We start from the raw sequence: 14,769 nt of genomic DNA, 5'->3' as shown, positions 1-14,769 counted from the left end.
GTGTGTGTGTGTGTGTGTGTGTGTGTGTGTGTGTGTGTGTGTGTGTGTGTGTGTGTATTGAATTAGAATTTTAGTAACACATTTATATTTCTAGGAAGTTCTTAACCCTTTAGTGTTATTCCTAAATGTAGCATACCTGAGCTTTCTTTTACTTTGTTATATTATACGTCTTTTTAATTAATAAAAATAAATATATTTACTTGTTGTCATTGTATTCCTTGATATTGTTATGTTTTTGTAGATAATAGCGTTTTAAAAAAAAATTGTTATGTTATTATGTGTTCATTTTTATGCGACATTTTTCACAATACTCAGATACGCGACAAAATAGAACGACTTCAAAAGGATAATCATCTTAATTAAATGACGCAAATGAGTCCATAAACAAAATATGTATATTTTGTCATTATTGCCATAGTCACTTTTAAGTGTATAAATCATAATAAATGTGATTTATTTATAAAATACACACCAAAATTGAAATTAAAATTATAATATAAAAATATTAATAATACTTGTTGAAAAGTATGTGATAAGACTTAACGTTATTTAAAAAATTTTTTACGTCTTTATCGTAGTTTTAAGAATATATAATTTTAATTTAGGTACGTAACTTTGTATAAATTGTAAATGGCGCAAATGACGTCAAACAGAAATATAATTGAAACAATCGCGCGGCAATCTTCATGATCGATCCGTCGCACGACCGACCATCGCAATTATAAGCCTCGGTTTTCGACACGGAATTTCGCTGCAATTCGCCGTTTATCTAGCCGGCCAAGCGAGATGCCATAGATTACCGCGGTCGTTTCACCGCGAGCCGGGAGAGCCGCGTTACCGGGACGATCCAAATATATATCCGAATGTTTCTCATGAATCACTGATAACATCGTGTAGGGCTGAGCACTTTTTCGTTCGTGGCCCGCTCCGGAGCATAGGGTCTCATTTGAACACTGGGAGCTCCGTAGTTGATAGGTGTCGCATGATTGAAAGGTTTGCCCCGATCGGCTATCGATCGATGATTCCATTTTGGGCCGCCCTCCAAGAACTTCACGAACGCTGGACTTTCTTAAACGAACAAGAAGATCTTGTTTGAGATACATCTCGAAGAGTCGGTCTCAGTGTTCTATCGCTCCGTTTCTTTTTCGAGCTCCTCGAAGATATTGAGATATTTACTGAGATAGATACTCGAGACGCGGTCAACGTCTGGAACTCGGGATCGAGAACTGAACCGAGAGGTTCGAGAAATGACCAGTTGTAAAATAGAATTTGGAAAATTGAAAATGATTTAGATACGTTTAATTGATAGAATAATTCTTAATTATAAAATAAAATTAGTAATACAGTGAGTTATGCACGAAAGGAACAGTTTTGTTAAAGTTTTGTCAAAGTTTTGTCAAAAAACTCTAGCTAGATATAGATCTAATAATTTTATTAAAATACTTTATTAAAATACTTTATTGAATTAATTTTATTAAAATAATTTTATTAAACTACTAAAATAATTTTAATACTAAAATAATTTTAAATCATATCTAATTTAGGATTATGATTAAATTATCAAAATAATTTCAAAGATACAATTTATTATTAGTTTATTATTATTAATTATTATTATTATTAATTTTCATAAGACGCTACGACTTAAAATAATAATGTTATATTATACGTTTTTTAAAGAGAAGTAACGTTTGCTAGAAAAATATTAGATTGCCTAGATAAAAGTTTAAAAAAAGTATCCGTTCGTCGTTAATCGAGGGTGACTATAAGATATAAAAAAAAATTTCTATGAAGAAATGCAACGGTAAAAACAAATACATTGTATTGATACAGAAGACAATGTGACAGGAGATGAATAATAACTGATGTATACACATCAGTAGGAGGGCGAGACGAAGGCGAGAAGAATAAATCTATCGTGAATGCATCTCTTGCACAACGTGACTTCAGTTAGCCTATTCGCTACTATCGGAGATTAATCCGCCTATTAGGGGTAACTTTGCAGCGTCGAGAGATGACGCTTGCCTTTCGAGGGGTGGGCGGTCTGTATTCAGCGTCCTCGTGCCGTCGTCATAGAGCATCGATATATCAAGCTTTGCATGCCTGATATGGGAACCCGTGTGCCGTCGCGTCCAAACGCGGGGGCGAACTTGCCGTTTAAATCGCGGAATTACGCTAGAAAGCATCGACAGAGATTCATGGGAAACTTTGAACGCCGGCATACATTATGCAGGCCTACAGTTTAAGACTATATTACGCATATATTCCTAATATATCTAAGAATGTATTAAAACTCATGTAGATACACATGAGAGAAATTTAATAAGTAAAATTATACATAGAAATTGTACATTAAAATTAAACATCAAAAGAACGATTTTGGTAAAATATTTAAAAGTTTAGTTTGATATAAATCTGAAAATAATTTTTTTTTTTTTGGATCATCAAAATAATTATGTAAAACGTTAATTGTTGATGACAATGCTGCAAAAACATTTTAACTTTTAATATTCTAGCAACCAATTTGAAGTCTTACATAACCATTTTCAAACTATTTTAAAAATACTTAGCAAAATTTTTATATATTTCAGCATAACCGTTTTTCTATTATATAATAATTAAATTAGATATGGTAATTAAGAAAATAAAAATAGTGGTACAAATTCAGAAAAAGAAAAAAAGAGAAAAAATAATAAAAAAATAAATAAAATTATTCACGTTATTAGAAATAATATCTAATATCAAAAAATTAAAATTTTGAGAAATTTTGCTCAAGGATTCCAATTATTTTTCTTTTTTTTCATACATTTTTTAGTGTTAATTTAATTTATTAATTAAATCATATTTTATGTGATTTGTGTGTACAAATGATTATAAATGCTCGAGTATGTATTTATTAGTGGCGAAAGGTTTTCAAACAAACGCGATTTTCGGTAGCTGCAAAAGCAGCGAGAACAAATCGCCACTGATCCTAAAGAAACAAACGCTGTATCCTAAGTAAATACTCGAGAATGTTGATTCCGTCCGGGATGAATCGATTGCACGTTGACGTTGGTGACTTGACTCAATTCATCTGGTGAGTCCAGAGCCGGTTACTAAAAGGAAAGTAGGTGGGGATTGTGACAAACCCTGACTTTTATGCACATCGCTGTCAGAGGGGTGCACACCGGCACGTGTCAATCTCTGTGGGATAATTTGGGGAGAAGGGCGCTAAAATCAAACCTATCATAAAGCGTCGACATAGTAGAACTTGAAGAACCGCTTTTGTTATTATTTTGAGATTAAGGAAGTTTCGAAATCGCACAAATAAAATAATACATATTTTATAATAACATATAAAATAATTTATCGTTTAGTATTTTATTTAATACTTTAGATAACAAATTTATACTCTGAGTGAAAAATGTTTGATATTTATAACTATGTCATAGTAAATTAATTACAATTAGGAACTTCATTTTTTTATAGTAAAAACATAAGTTGTTAATTATAATATTAATAATAATAGTTATTGTATTTATAGTTTTGTATTTGAAAAAAGTATATAGTCGATACTAAAAATGTCTATAATTTTCAATGCCACCTATATATTTTTTATAAAAATTATTATAAAAATAATTATTATTACACTGAGAAACAAATGCTATTGATTCAATTAAAATCTATATTACGGTCTGTCACTAACATAAGTAATTAATTCATGTATATTTTTATTGACATAAAGGCCTTGATTATTGAAATAATAATTTATGTCAATAAAAATATACATGAATTAATCACTTATGTTAGTGAAAACTCGCAATATAGACTTTAATTGAGTCAACAGCATTTTTTTCTCAGTATACTAACAATTAAGTACAAAAATGAAGTTTCTAATAATTATTTTATTATGCAATTATATAGTTACAAATATCAGACACTTAATCTCAGTGCACTAGAAACTTTGTTATCTCTCTTCTAACAATCTATTAAACATTCCTTTCCTGTATTATTTTGACGAAGTTGAATTATAACATCGGCATACAATTTATGGAGGAGCATCTCTTTCTGCTCGGAAGAAAATCAGATGGTCGGTAACAGGCGAAGGAAGGTAGTCGTGCGAGTGCAGACCGAGGCGTCGCATCAGGTGAGGGTGGAAGGCGCCATCGGGCAGATACATCTCGTAGGTGCAATATTTAACAATGCGGCTGCAACACACACGCAAGCGAGCGCGTGCGTTCATCTAGTGCGTTCAACCTAGCACCTCAGTCGCCTGCATACGGAGACCAACGATTTATGTACGGAGAAGTCCGCCTACCTCTAGTATCTTCATCTTGGCCGAAGGACGTGCCGTGTCTGGAAGAGGGAGATGAAGGAAGGACTGGAAGGAGAAGAACGTGGCAGCGAAAAAGAAGTGGAAGTGATCGTCCTCTATACTGAAAAAAAAAATAAAATCAAATGTATTTTGTTCAACAGTTTTTGGTGCAATATTTAATAAATATTATCAAATATATAATAGTAATCAACTATTTAATTAGAAATAAAAAACAGATAATATTTAGAAGATAATAACGTATAAGGTAATAATTAGAAAGAAATAACATTTAGAAAAATAAAATTATAGTTTAGTAAGTTTAATTTTATATTTTGATTATATAAATATAAATAAATATATATATATATAATTAATATTTGATTGAAATTACTTCACTAAAGTTTTAATAACTATATGTATATCATTTGGACTTGATTGTTATTATTAGATTGTTTTCTTGTTGTGTAATCAGTAAAACGATGAAGAGAGCAGAAATTCTCCGTTTTTGCGCTGTTGTACCATACGATCTTTAATTAATAAGCCGACAATCCGTTCAGCCTCCGGGAACATATGTGGGTATGTGTTGATAGGCGTTGCTCCATCGGTAGAAAAGATTAATTTCCGCAGAGGAGGATTTTAATGTGACGAGGTGACTCGCGTTTCACACGTGCGAAGCCTCTGCTATCAAAAATTCATCGGACATGCGCTAGCGGGGGTGAAATAAAATCGCGGGTACCAAATAAATCTGCCTCTCTCGTATATTATTAATGCTGACGTTTATTAATACGTCGAATGCTGTATAGCTGAATAAGCCGAGTATGTGTCAAGCGTAGGTACTTGTAACATTATAATATCGTAACCCGATGCCTCTCGCTGAGGCCGCCAAGTCTGCCTACGCGATTAGTTTACCTCGTAATTTTAAATATTCTCTCATGCGAAAGATATATAATAAATATAAAAAGGGGAAAAAAAGAATCTTGCTGGTGATGCTGTTTCCATACCCGGTGGTTATATATCGCGATAAATGCGCTTGCTTTATCGACGACGAGTCGTTCTGACCTCTTCGCGAGAGCGATAGCAAACGATCGAGAGGAGCGATTCTCCAGGCGTGACTTAGTGCATGCACGGCTCCATACGTTATAAATCAGCGAGCAAACCATCCCCGACTAAATCGACTTTGCGTAACCAAAACTACGAAGGGTGACTGCCGCCGGGTAAGAAGGGGCGGGTCGAGGGCGAGGGGATTCGCGGTGGTTACCGGTGTGAAATGTTCCCATGGGGGGTCCTGCGGCCGATGGAGAAACGGGACCAACCAACCGACCCCAGTATACGAAATCCTCCTCTCTGACACGGGATCCCAAACAGGACAATATGTTACTCGTCTTTCGTTACGCGAGCCATCAGACATCCGATTATACTTATTATCCTGTATTATCCTGTATTGATCGCTGGTTGGTTTGCGGAGTCGCGAGGCTCTCACGCCGACGCGAAGGACAATCCCGATGATTCGAGGAATCAAAATTATAATGCACAAAATAGTTAGTGTTAGGCTTAGTGTTAGCCTTTTCATTTTCTGATTATGCTTTAGACTTAACCTTATGTAATTTGATCATAATGTAAAAATTGTGTCTTTCTAGCTTAATCACGAATTACTCATTAAATTGATGGTTTTAGTAGCTTTAATCCTAAATTCTGTTGACACAAATTTTAATTTTTACGTACAAATGAGCACTATGCCTGATCATTAACAGGTTCTGCCCTTTTAAAAACTGAAATAAGCTTTTAAAAATTTTGTCTTTTTATATTAATTTGAATTAATAGTAAAAATTTATATGTTAATACCATATCACTTAATAACGATTATATTCTTAGGATTAAAAATTATTTATTATCATCAGTTTAGAGATTAATAATAATTCACAGCTAGAAAAATACAATTTTTATCATCAAGTCTACTCACAAGTTAATTAGAAAATAAAAATCCAGATCTAAGTCTGTCGATTATGAACGGAAGTCTTTATAACGTTATGAAGGTTATAATTCAGAGGAAATTAAATGTATAGATATAACATGAAGAATCGAGAAAATAGAAAATATAAGTTCATAGTGGATTATAAAAAAAACACTTTCATTTTCTCACGTCGTATTGCGCAGAGTTACGCCACTTCAATTAACAAACAAACGATTGCCGCGTGTCGACGAAAAGTTTCTGCACGTGGGAAGAGTGCGCTTTCGAAATTATAATAATCATAAAAGATTCTTCTATATTTCCTTCGTCGTTTTTTTCATATGCTTATGCATTCGTGATCACTATCTCTTTCTTCAAATAAACACACAGTCGTTAGGCGTAATATAGCGGCCCTTAATTAACAGATTCGCACAAATGCTTGATTTCTCTCGTCAGAATTGCTAACAAGCTATTTATTCGACTTAATTCGAGATGATTGACCGCGAAATGCATGTTGACCGTACTCTCAGCAAGAATTCAACGTTAGATGTGTCCGAGTTAATACATAGATGTAAATCTAGTGCGAACATAAATCTTCCGCAGGAAGAAAGAACTAATCATAGAGAGAAAGAGGAAAAACGCGTACTCGTAAATCTTACAATTATCTCTATGTCATTTACGAATCGCAATTCAGCTTTAATAATATTGTACAGAACCGTTTGGCGCAAGCTATTATTTGGTCAGCTTTGTAACTCTCCAAGGCCAGTCGGGCTTTTTTCATCGGGATATGCAGATTATTTCATGTATCTATACTAATCACGATTTACAGACAAATGCTGGCCGCGAGAAATCCGTTAAGTATAAGTGGCAAACATTAAAAGTTACGAGAGATGAAACTCGCTACTCACGTTTAAATTGGCGAGTAAAATATATATAACTGGATCAAATTAATCAAATGATTGTTCCACCAAGATCGGATATCAGATCTTTTTTTTGATCTGCTACATTAATTCTGATTCGAAATTATTTAAATTATGTGAAAGTCAATAAAGCAAGCCATTTACAATCGACATATAATGTAACAGATATAATAATTACTCGAACATTAAATTTTATATTATTGCACATAAACTTAAACAGAAAACCCATTAGCATCAATATTATTAAATTGCCTGTCAATTTAATTTATGATATTACGTACTCCAACTTCAGTCTAGAACTGTATTTCAAAACCGACAAATAAATAATCGATTGCCTGCGCAGTTTGCTTGAATTGGAAATTATAAAATTTACATTAAAAAATATCATTAGGCACCAAGATCCGCTTTGATTAAATTAATATTTATTTGTGTTAAATAAAAAATTTTGCCCGTAAGATACTTTTACTTTTAACATTTATCTTTAGATATTTCCTGATGAGATGGTATTGAGATCATTCTTCGGCGACAAAATAAAATTATAGTTATACGAATCGATCGAGGGCTACGTTGCAGCAACCCCAGAAAATGATTTCATGGGGTGGGTACCGTGATACCACGCAAATCTGGGGTATCGATGACGGAGTTACCCTCGAGTGTATTGGGATTAAAGATTAAATAACCAGCAACCCCCGAGTTAAGCGCCCTTTTAACGTCCGTAGTTCACAAGTGGCCCTCGCGATCTGCCACGGATGTGTCCTCAAATAACGGGAATTACTTCAGTTATGTTTTATATATATATATATATATATATATGAATATATTTAGAACAAGACTTATTTAAAAAATTTTTTTTAAACTAGAACTCATTTTTTTAGTAAGATAAACTATATCGTGATATATAAAGTGAATATCAATTGCAGTAACATTTTAGAAAAAAACAAAATGAAAAAATATGGAACAACTCTCCTTATCTTTCTCGTAATCATGCATTTGCTTTCATAAGAACCAATTTTTTCTGTAAAATTTTTTTAAATAAGATAAGATGCGTATATCGGAAAAGTGAATATCGATTGTATTGTAGTAACATCTTAGAAAAAACAGATGCAAAAATGTAAAACTATTTTCCTTATCTTCCTTGTAATTATGCATTTGCATTAATTTCTGTAAGTCAACAGTAAGTGCGAGAAGATACGAAGCGTCTGAAGGGCATGAAAATCGAACGTTCTCACCTCGAAGTACGGGAAAGTAAACGAGAAATCGTAATTCCTCGGCAAGCGACATTGATACTATCGTACGTGATCGACGGTGTCGTCCTCACGGCAATCCCGTAATTACGTTAACGTACTTACACGCGCGTGGATACGACACCGTGTGTACACACTGATACCGAACTGAGAGTCGGTTGGCCGGTACGAAAATTTTAATTGGCTTCGGACCTCTAATCTCTTCCTAATGATCTCGGGTTCGCGCGCCCATCTGTTTCCGGCATAAAAAGAAAAAAGAAGCGGACAAGACGCATGGCCATTACAAGCTTACGCGCTCAGATATTGCAACGAGTCGATCGCCTGAAAAAATCGAAACAGCGTCTCCACGATACGTCTATCAAATTTAGATTAAGATATGATACACCATAAAAAAAAAAGTCAGTCTTAAATTTTTGCTCTCTTTTAATTTTTCACATGTGTAAATGCATTTGCATTTGATTCCTTTTGGAAATATATTTAAAATTGTGTAGTATTTTGTAAATTTTTTAGATTTCTTTTCTTTATTCTAATTACTCATGCATTCGATTATTGAAATACACAAAGCAAAAAAAAAACTATTTCTGAATCTTTTTACTTTTTAAATTTTTATATGTACACAGAAAAAAATACTTGGTTGAATTAATTGGAATTCTGGAAAATATGAATCCAGAATTCCAATCAAATCTAGATTTCTGGTTAAATTTATTAAAATTCTAGTTGAAATAACTAACATTCAGTAGATTTAATCAGAAATCTGGATTGTTCATTTTTCACCAGAATTCCAGTTAATTCAACCAAACATTTTTTTTCCGTGTATGTGTGGCATTCTTTTTCAAAATTGTATTTATATAAATTAGGCATTTTTTATTTTCTTTACTTTGTCCAAGCATTTGATTATTAAAAACACAATCAATATCAAATTAAATTAACAAAATAAAGACATATAAATCCATATTATAAAAAAAACACGAGCAATTATTTGTAGACGATTGTACAAACAAAATCCCTAATTGATGCAATAATTTAATTGAAGCAAAACATTTGATTATTGTAAACATTTGATTATTGTTTTAACAAATTTTATCAGATGTCAATGTTTATCAATAAGTAAAATGTTACAATAACCAAATGTTTTGCTTTAATTATAATAATATAATGTAATAACTATAATATAAATTATTGTATAATAATATAATATAATAACTATAATATAAATTATTGTATTGCATCAACCAAGGATTTTGTTTACCCATATTCAAACAAGAAATTAATTGATCCAACTAATTGGATTTCTCTGTAGACTTTACTTTTACATACGAAACAAGACAAGAGAGAGACGTCGGATTTCTTATAATAAAGACTAGACTGATTTTTTTGTATGCGCCTGTAGTCTCGTATAGTCGCATATATTAATTTCCGTGCGCATCAGTCGAATTTATTGGTTATTCAAGAGACGCTGCGTATCACCTGCTGCACCTCGCGCTCGACATCAACCGATGACCGGCCGGGCCTAATTTGTTTGGCGATTAAATTCGTGGTCGGTCCGTTCATCCGTCGAATCGATCGCCAAAATGCCGAGACAACAAGCGAACCGGCCGCCGCGCCGCACCGATCCGGGCCGGTACTCTCGTCGTCGCCTCGTTAATAGCAGGTTGTATGATCGTAACACACGCGGTTATTATTGTAATGGATAAACGTGCTTCCGCCAGAAGAAGGGAACAAGGAATAATTAGGAGGCAGTCTTGATTTCGCGAGAGCGCGCCCATAATGGGATGCAAATTGCATTAGCAACGAGCGGGATATCGAGGTGCATCGTGCGATGCGATCTGAATGCAATCTTGACATTAACGCCGCGACGTATTGTCAGAGAAAATATTAATTTCCTGCATATATATGCGCGCGGATGAAAGACAGAAAAACGATTATTCGCACCGCGTGACCTCGGCATAAATTATCGACCATGTATTTGTAATATGCGCGTATAAGAGAATATCATTAGACGCATTAGCGATACGTCACGTAAATATCCTGAGAACAGAGTGTTAGAGCTGACGCTAATAGCACGGGGAGCAATAGCGAATTCCGTAAATCCCATTTGATCTGCCGACATAAAACAAACACACCCATCGTCGGAGTTTACGTAGGACCCACGCGAGGGAAGTTATCCCTCTGCGCTCTGTGGAATTTGTATAATACAATTCAATGCATCCCCCTAAACTTATTTACGTGCGCGTGAATACCTTTTATTCGACGATCGCGAACCAGTTTACTTCAACGATAACGTGACTGTTTTTTTAATAACAAGTATAATATAGCTGACGCGGAAAACTATCATTGCGATGAAATAGGGACGTGTCAACAAATAAAGTCGAGTCGTAAATTTGAGAATCTATATTGTTCCTTTTATTTCAAAAATAATAACAAAAAAATTAAGTTTTTTCCAGAAAAAAGAAGAAATTATTTTTCAATTTAACAGAAAATTATTGATTAATCAAATAATCGATAAAAGGAATATATTCTTAACGTGATAAAACAGTTATAAATAATATGTTATTTTTGTCATTTTCGTTTCATAACCCTTAAAATATCATCTTTTTTAGTGATGATTTTGACAAATTCTTTTCAAATTATTTTTTTTATTCGTAACAATTTTGATGATTTTTTTGATGAAGTTAAGTTAGTTCACTTTAGAATCTTTAGATGATTAATGAAGTAACATTTACTTAATTTATTGCGGTTTATTCTAATTTGTTTACAAGGACTTGATGCTTTCTTCTCCTTATTAACCTTGTTAACATATTATATATTATATATAATTTAGTTGTGATTATTTATTATATATAATTTAGTTGTGTTATTATTTATTTATTAATCGGTCATATGAGAACGAAAAATAGAACTGACGTTTTCTCTGAGAGACTTGTTTATGTGAGTTACCATGTAAGTTTAATTTATTAGTTTATTACCATGCACTGCAGATGTTTGTTTAATTTTGTTGTAATAATCATATGTTATGTAGTTTTTAAGTATATCGGTGAGATGGGAGCATATAATAAGACTGACAATTTACTCTGAGCGATCTGTTTTTGCATTTATCATGTAATTTTTAAACATTATTATTTATCATTTACGTCTTGTTAATTTTGTTCCAATATTTTAATACAATTAACTTGGTAATTATAGTGAGAATACGCTTGGACATCACAATTTCTTTCTTATGATCACAAGATCACGGCTACATGTCGCACAATTCGATTTTTAAAGTTCAATTTTTAATTATATAATCAATTATACAATCAATTTATCAATTTTTAATTATACTGTATTGATTGTTATTGCGATATTGAGAAAAATCCGCAGTAGGATCGAAACGTCTATTGTTACATTATATACTAATTAAATAAATTCATAGATATTATAATTCTTTGTTTTACTTAATTCATTCATACTTATTAATAATAATTTCTTATTAATAATAATTAAGAAATTACATTTTATTTAGTTGTGTCATTTTTAAAATAAGAAAATGATACATTTGTCAGATTAAATGTTCAATTATTAAATGATAAATTATGAATTCTTTTACGAGATTCACATATCCTCGGTGAGTTTCTTTTCTGTCCGCTGAATCATGTTGAATTACAAGGCTGAAATATTGTTACGTCGTTCATCTCACGCGTGTATTTCAGAGCGATTTTTATAGGGACGAGCAGAAGGACGTCTGTTTTTCATTGCGCACGGTCTTAATTAAGATGCGTGCTCACACACACGCCGAGAAGGAATTTATTCACGCTCATAATCGGGCATAAACTCGACTGCATAAACTCGAATCTCCGTAAAATGTACGAAGACCGTCTGCGTCTTTCTACCTTCTCTTTCGTGGATGCACAATAATGGCTACGAGTACCATGATGATGTGTTTGTTGGCACTTTACTTACAGTTCGATTGACACGACCGCGATTAATCGACGACGGTCATTCACTAGTCGTCATCGTGGACTTGCATGTGCTCTATTCGACTATTTGTATGATGGTAGTTTACGAGTGCGACACGATACCCTCTATGGTGACGTTCCTCTTTGTTCGCCGATATGGGAAGTGAGCATCGCTTCGACTTCATTCTCGCTCCATTAAGTAGATAATGAACTAAACTGAAAGTCTATTTATCGTTTTGCCATAAGTGCACGCGTAATGCTATTATCAGCAGAAACATTAGAAGTAATAATCGGAAGAAAATATTAACTAAAGAAAACTGAAATAAAAGTCAATAGTTCGATAGACGTTATTAAATTAAAAAATTAAATTTGTTGTTTGAAAATGTTTAAATGTGAAATCTCGAAATCTGACAAATAGAATCTTTAGAAAAGATGTTATTTTTCTTAATTTTATATACACAATTAAATGAATAGAATTATTTATAAAAATCATATAATATTGAATAATTATTTATTGTATCTGGTTAAAAACTATTTAAATTTTAACGGAGATTTGTTAGGTTGCTAAATTGATTTGTTTAATATGTAGGAAAATTCGGACACACATATGCACACATACACGTGGATGCAACAAAAAGATTGATGAGAAACCTGGCGGCTATACAATGGCTCTAACAAATTGATGGGTTAATAAATAAGTAACTCAAGATGGGCAATAGCCCTTTTGGAGTTTAAAAATTTTACAAGGGTGCGATGACCAAACGGGGGATTGTATCGCGTGTGAAAGATTCCAAGTATACGAGTCATTTCATGACGATAACAATATGCTATATGAAAAAGGGGTGAAAGATGAGGAAATTCAATGACGTTCGTTGAAAATCGTAACGCAATACACACCCGATTTTTTCTCCCATTCTAAAAAATCAATTTAGCATAACTCAATATCTTTAATTATATTTTTATGGCGTAGACATAAATCTAACAAAAAAGTGAAAGCAATTATGAAAAAGTACGACGCATAATAATTTAACAAATATTTTTCATACAAGACCATCGCGAAAATAATCCAAAAATTAACTATATAAAATTAATTTTTTACGTCGGTATCGCGATAAAATTATGTATAGATATAAAAGCTGTTGCTGCGTAGTGCGCATTGTGCGTGTCGACAGGCGAACATTCAAAGAGACGTCGGCGTTGTTATGGGAAAAAAAAAAAGAGGATACGTGATGCAAGACGTGCCGCGAGGGTTTACTTCCGCATGTCGGCGGGCGTGCTTGTCCATAGCTGTGGGATGCTTGTTTGCGGAGTCCCCTCTTTACCATTTCAATGCTCCAATCGGCTATGACAACTGTAGCATCGTGTACGTACTCGATACCCATGAGAATTCTGTCAATGGCCGAGTTCGTTCGCGCATGCGAGACAATGGACTGCAACGACAAGCGATCACAGACGAGTCAGAATTTTCTCCGAGATGCTCAATATCTAGAAGTAAGGGCGCGAGAAACGGCGAAATACCTATAACTGCATCGTAACGAGTTTTATGGCGAATCATAAAAAATGCTGTAAACTCTGCGTAACAATAAAACGAGAGAGAAAGAGATTAAGAACGAGAGAAATTATTGTAGCCGGGCAAATACTTGTGTGAAATGGCATTTGTCGTCAATTGAGCTTTCTCACATGGTTGTGCAGAAAGATTGTAAAAAAAAAATTCGATGAAATCGCAATTTCCCACTCCGCCCACCGATTGACGAACGTTTTCGCACTCGCAGCCTCCCTCTTTCGACGAAGGGGTTACGTTACGAAATTTAAACATCCATCATCTCCCGCTTCAACCCCTTGGTGGCCCTTTCTTTCTACTTGGCACGCGCCGTTATAATACTCCGGCTTAACTCGCTTTAAATTTAACTGCCCTTTAAAACTTTAACTGCGCTTTACGAACGAGCTTGAACTCGGCTACGGTCGTGACATAACGCATCTAACGCCCAACTTGGGTGAAGCTATTCCCGAGAAGACGCCGTCTGTTTTACGAACTCTCTATCTTGCCGTACTTTTGTTGCGCGAGCCTGCGTGAATCGACAAGGGAAACGCGCCAAAATGGAAATTTCACCTGAGATTTCGATGGAGCGTTATGTCGCGTGAGCCTGGGAATAAATTCATAAAGTCTTGCATAAAAGTAACCTTGAAGATGAATTTTTTTTTATTATTTGCGCTCCAATTCATTTCATGCTGCAGTTCGTTGCGGATATGTAAACAATTAAATATTTTTTACGATACGCTAAGATGTAAAGTGCATAAATAGTAATAGTTTTTTATTCTCAAACTGTTTTTGAAATATTGTTTGAAAAGTAAGAATTTTTTATCTATTCCGTAACAGGAATATAGAAACATACTTTATGTTAGAGGAATATATGGAACCTTCTAAAGC

Source organism: Atta cephalotes (assembly GCF_000143395.1).
Source record: "Atta cephalotes unplaced genomic scaffold scaffold00040, whole genome shotgun sequence".
Classification (NCBI taxonomy): domain Eukaryota; kingdom Metazoa; phylum Arthropoda; class Insecta; order Hymenoptera; family Formicidae; genus Atta; species Atta cephalotes.
The sequence above is the reverse complement of the archived record's forward strand: the minus strand, read 5'-3'. Positions refer to the sequence as shown.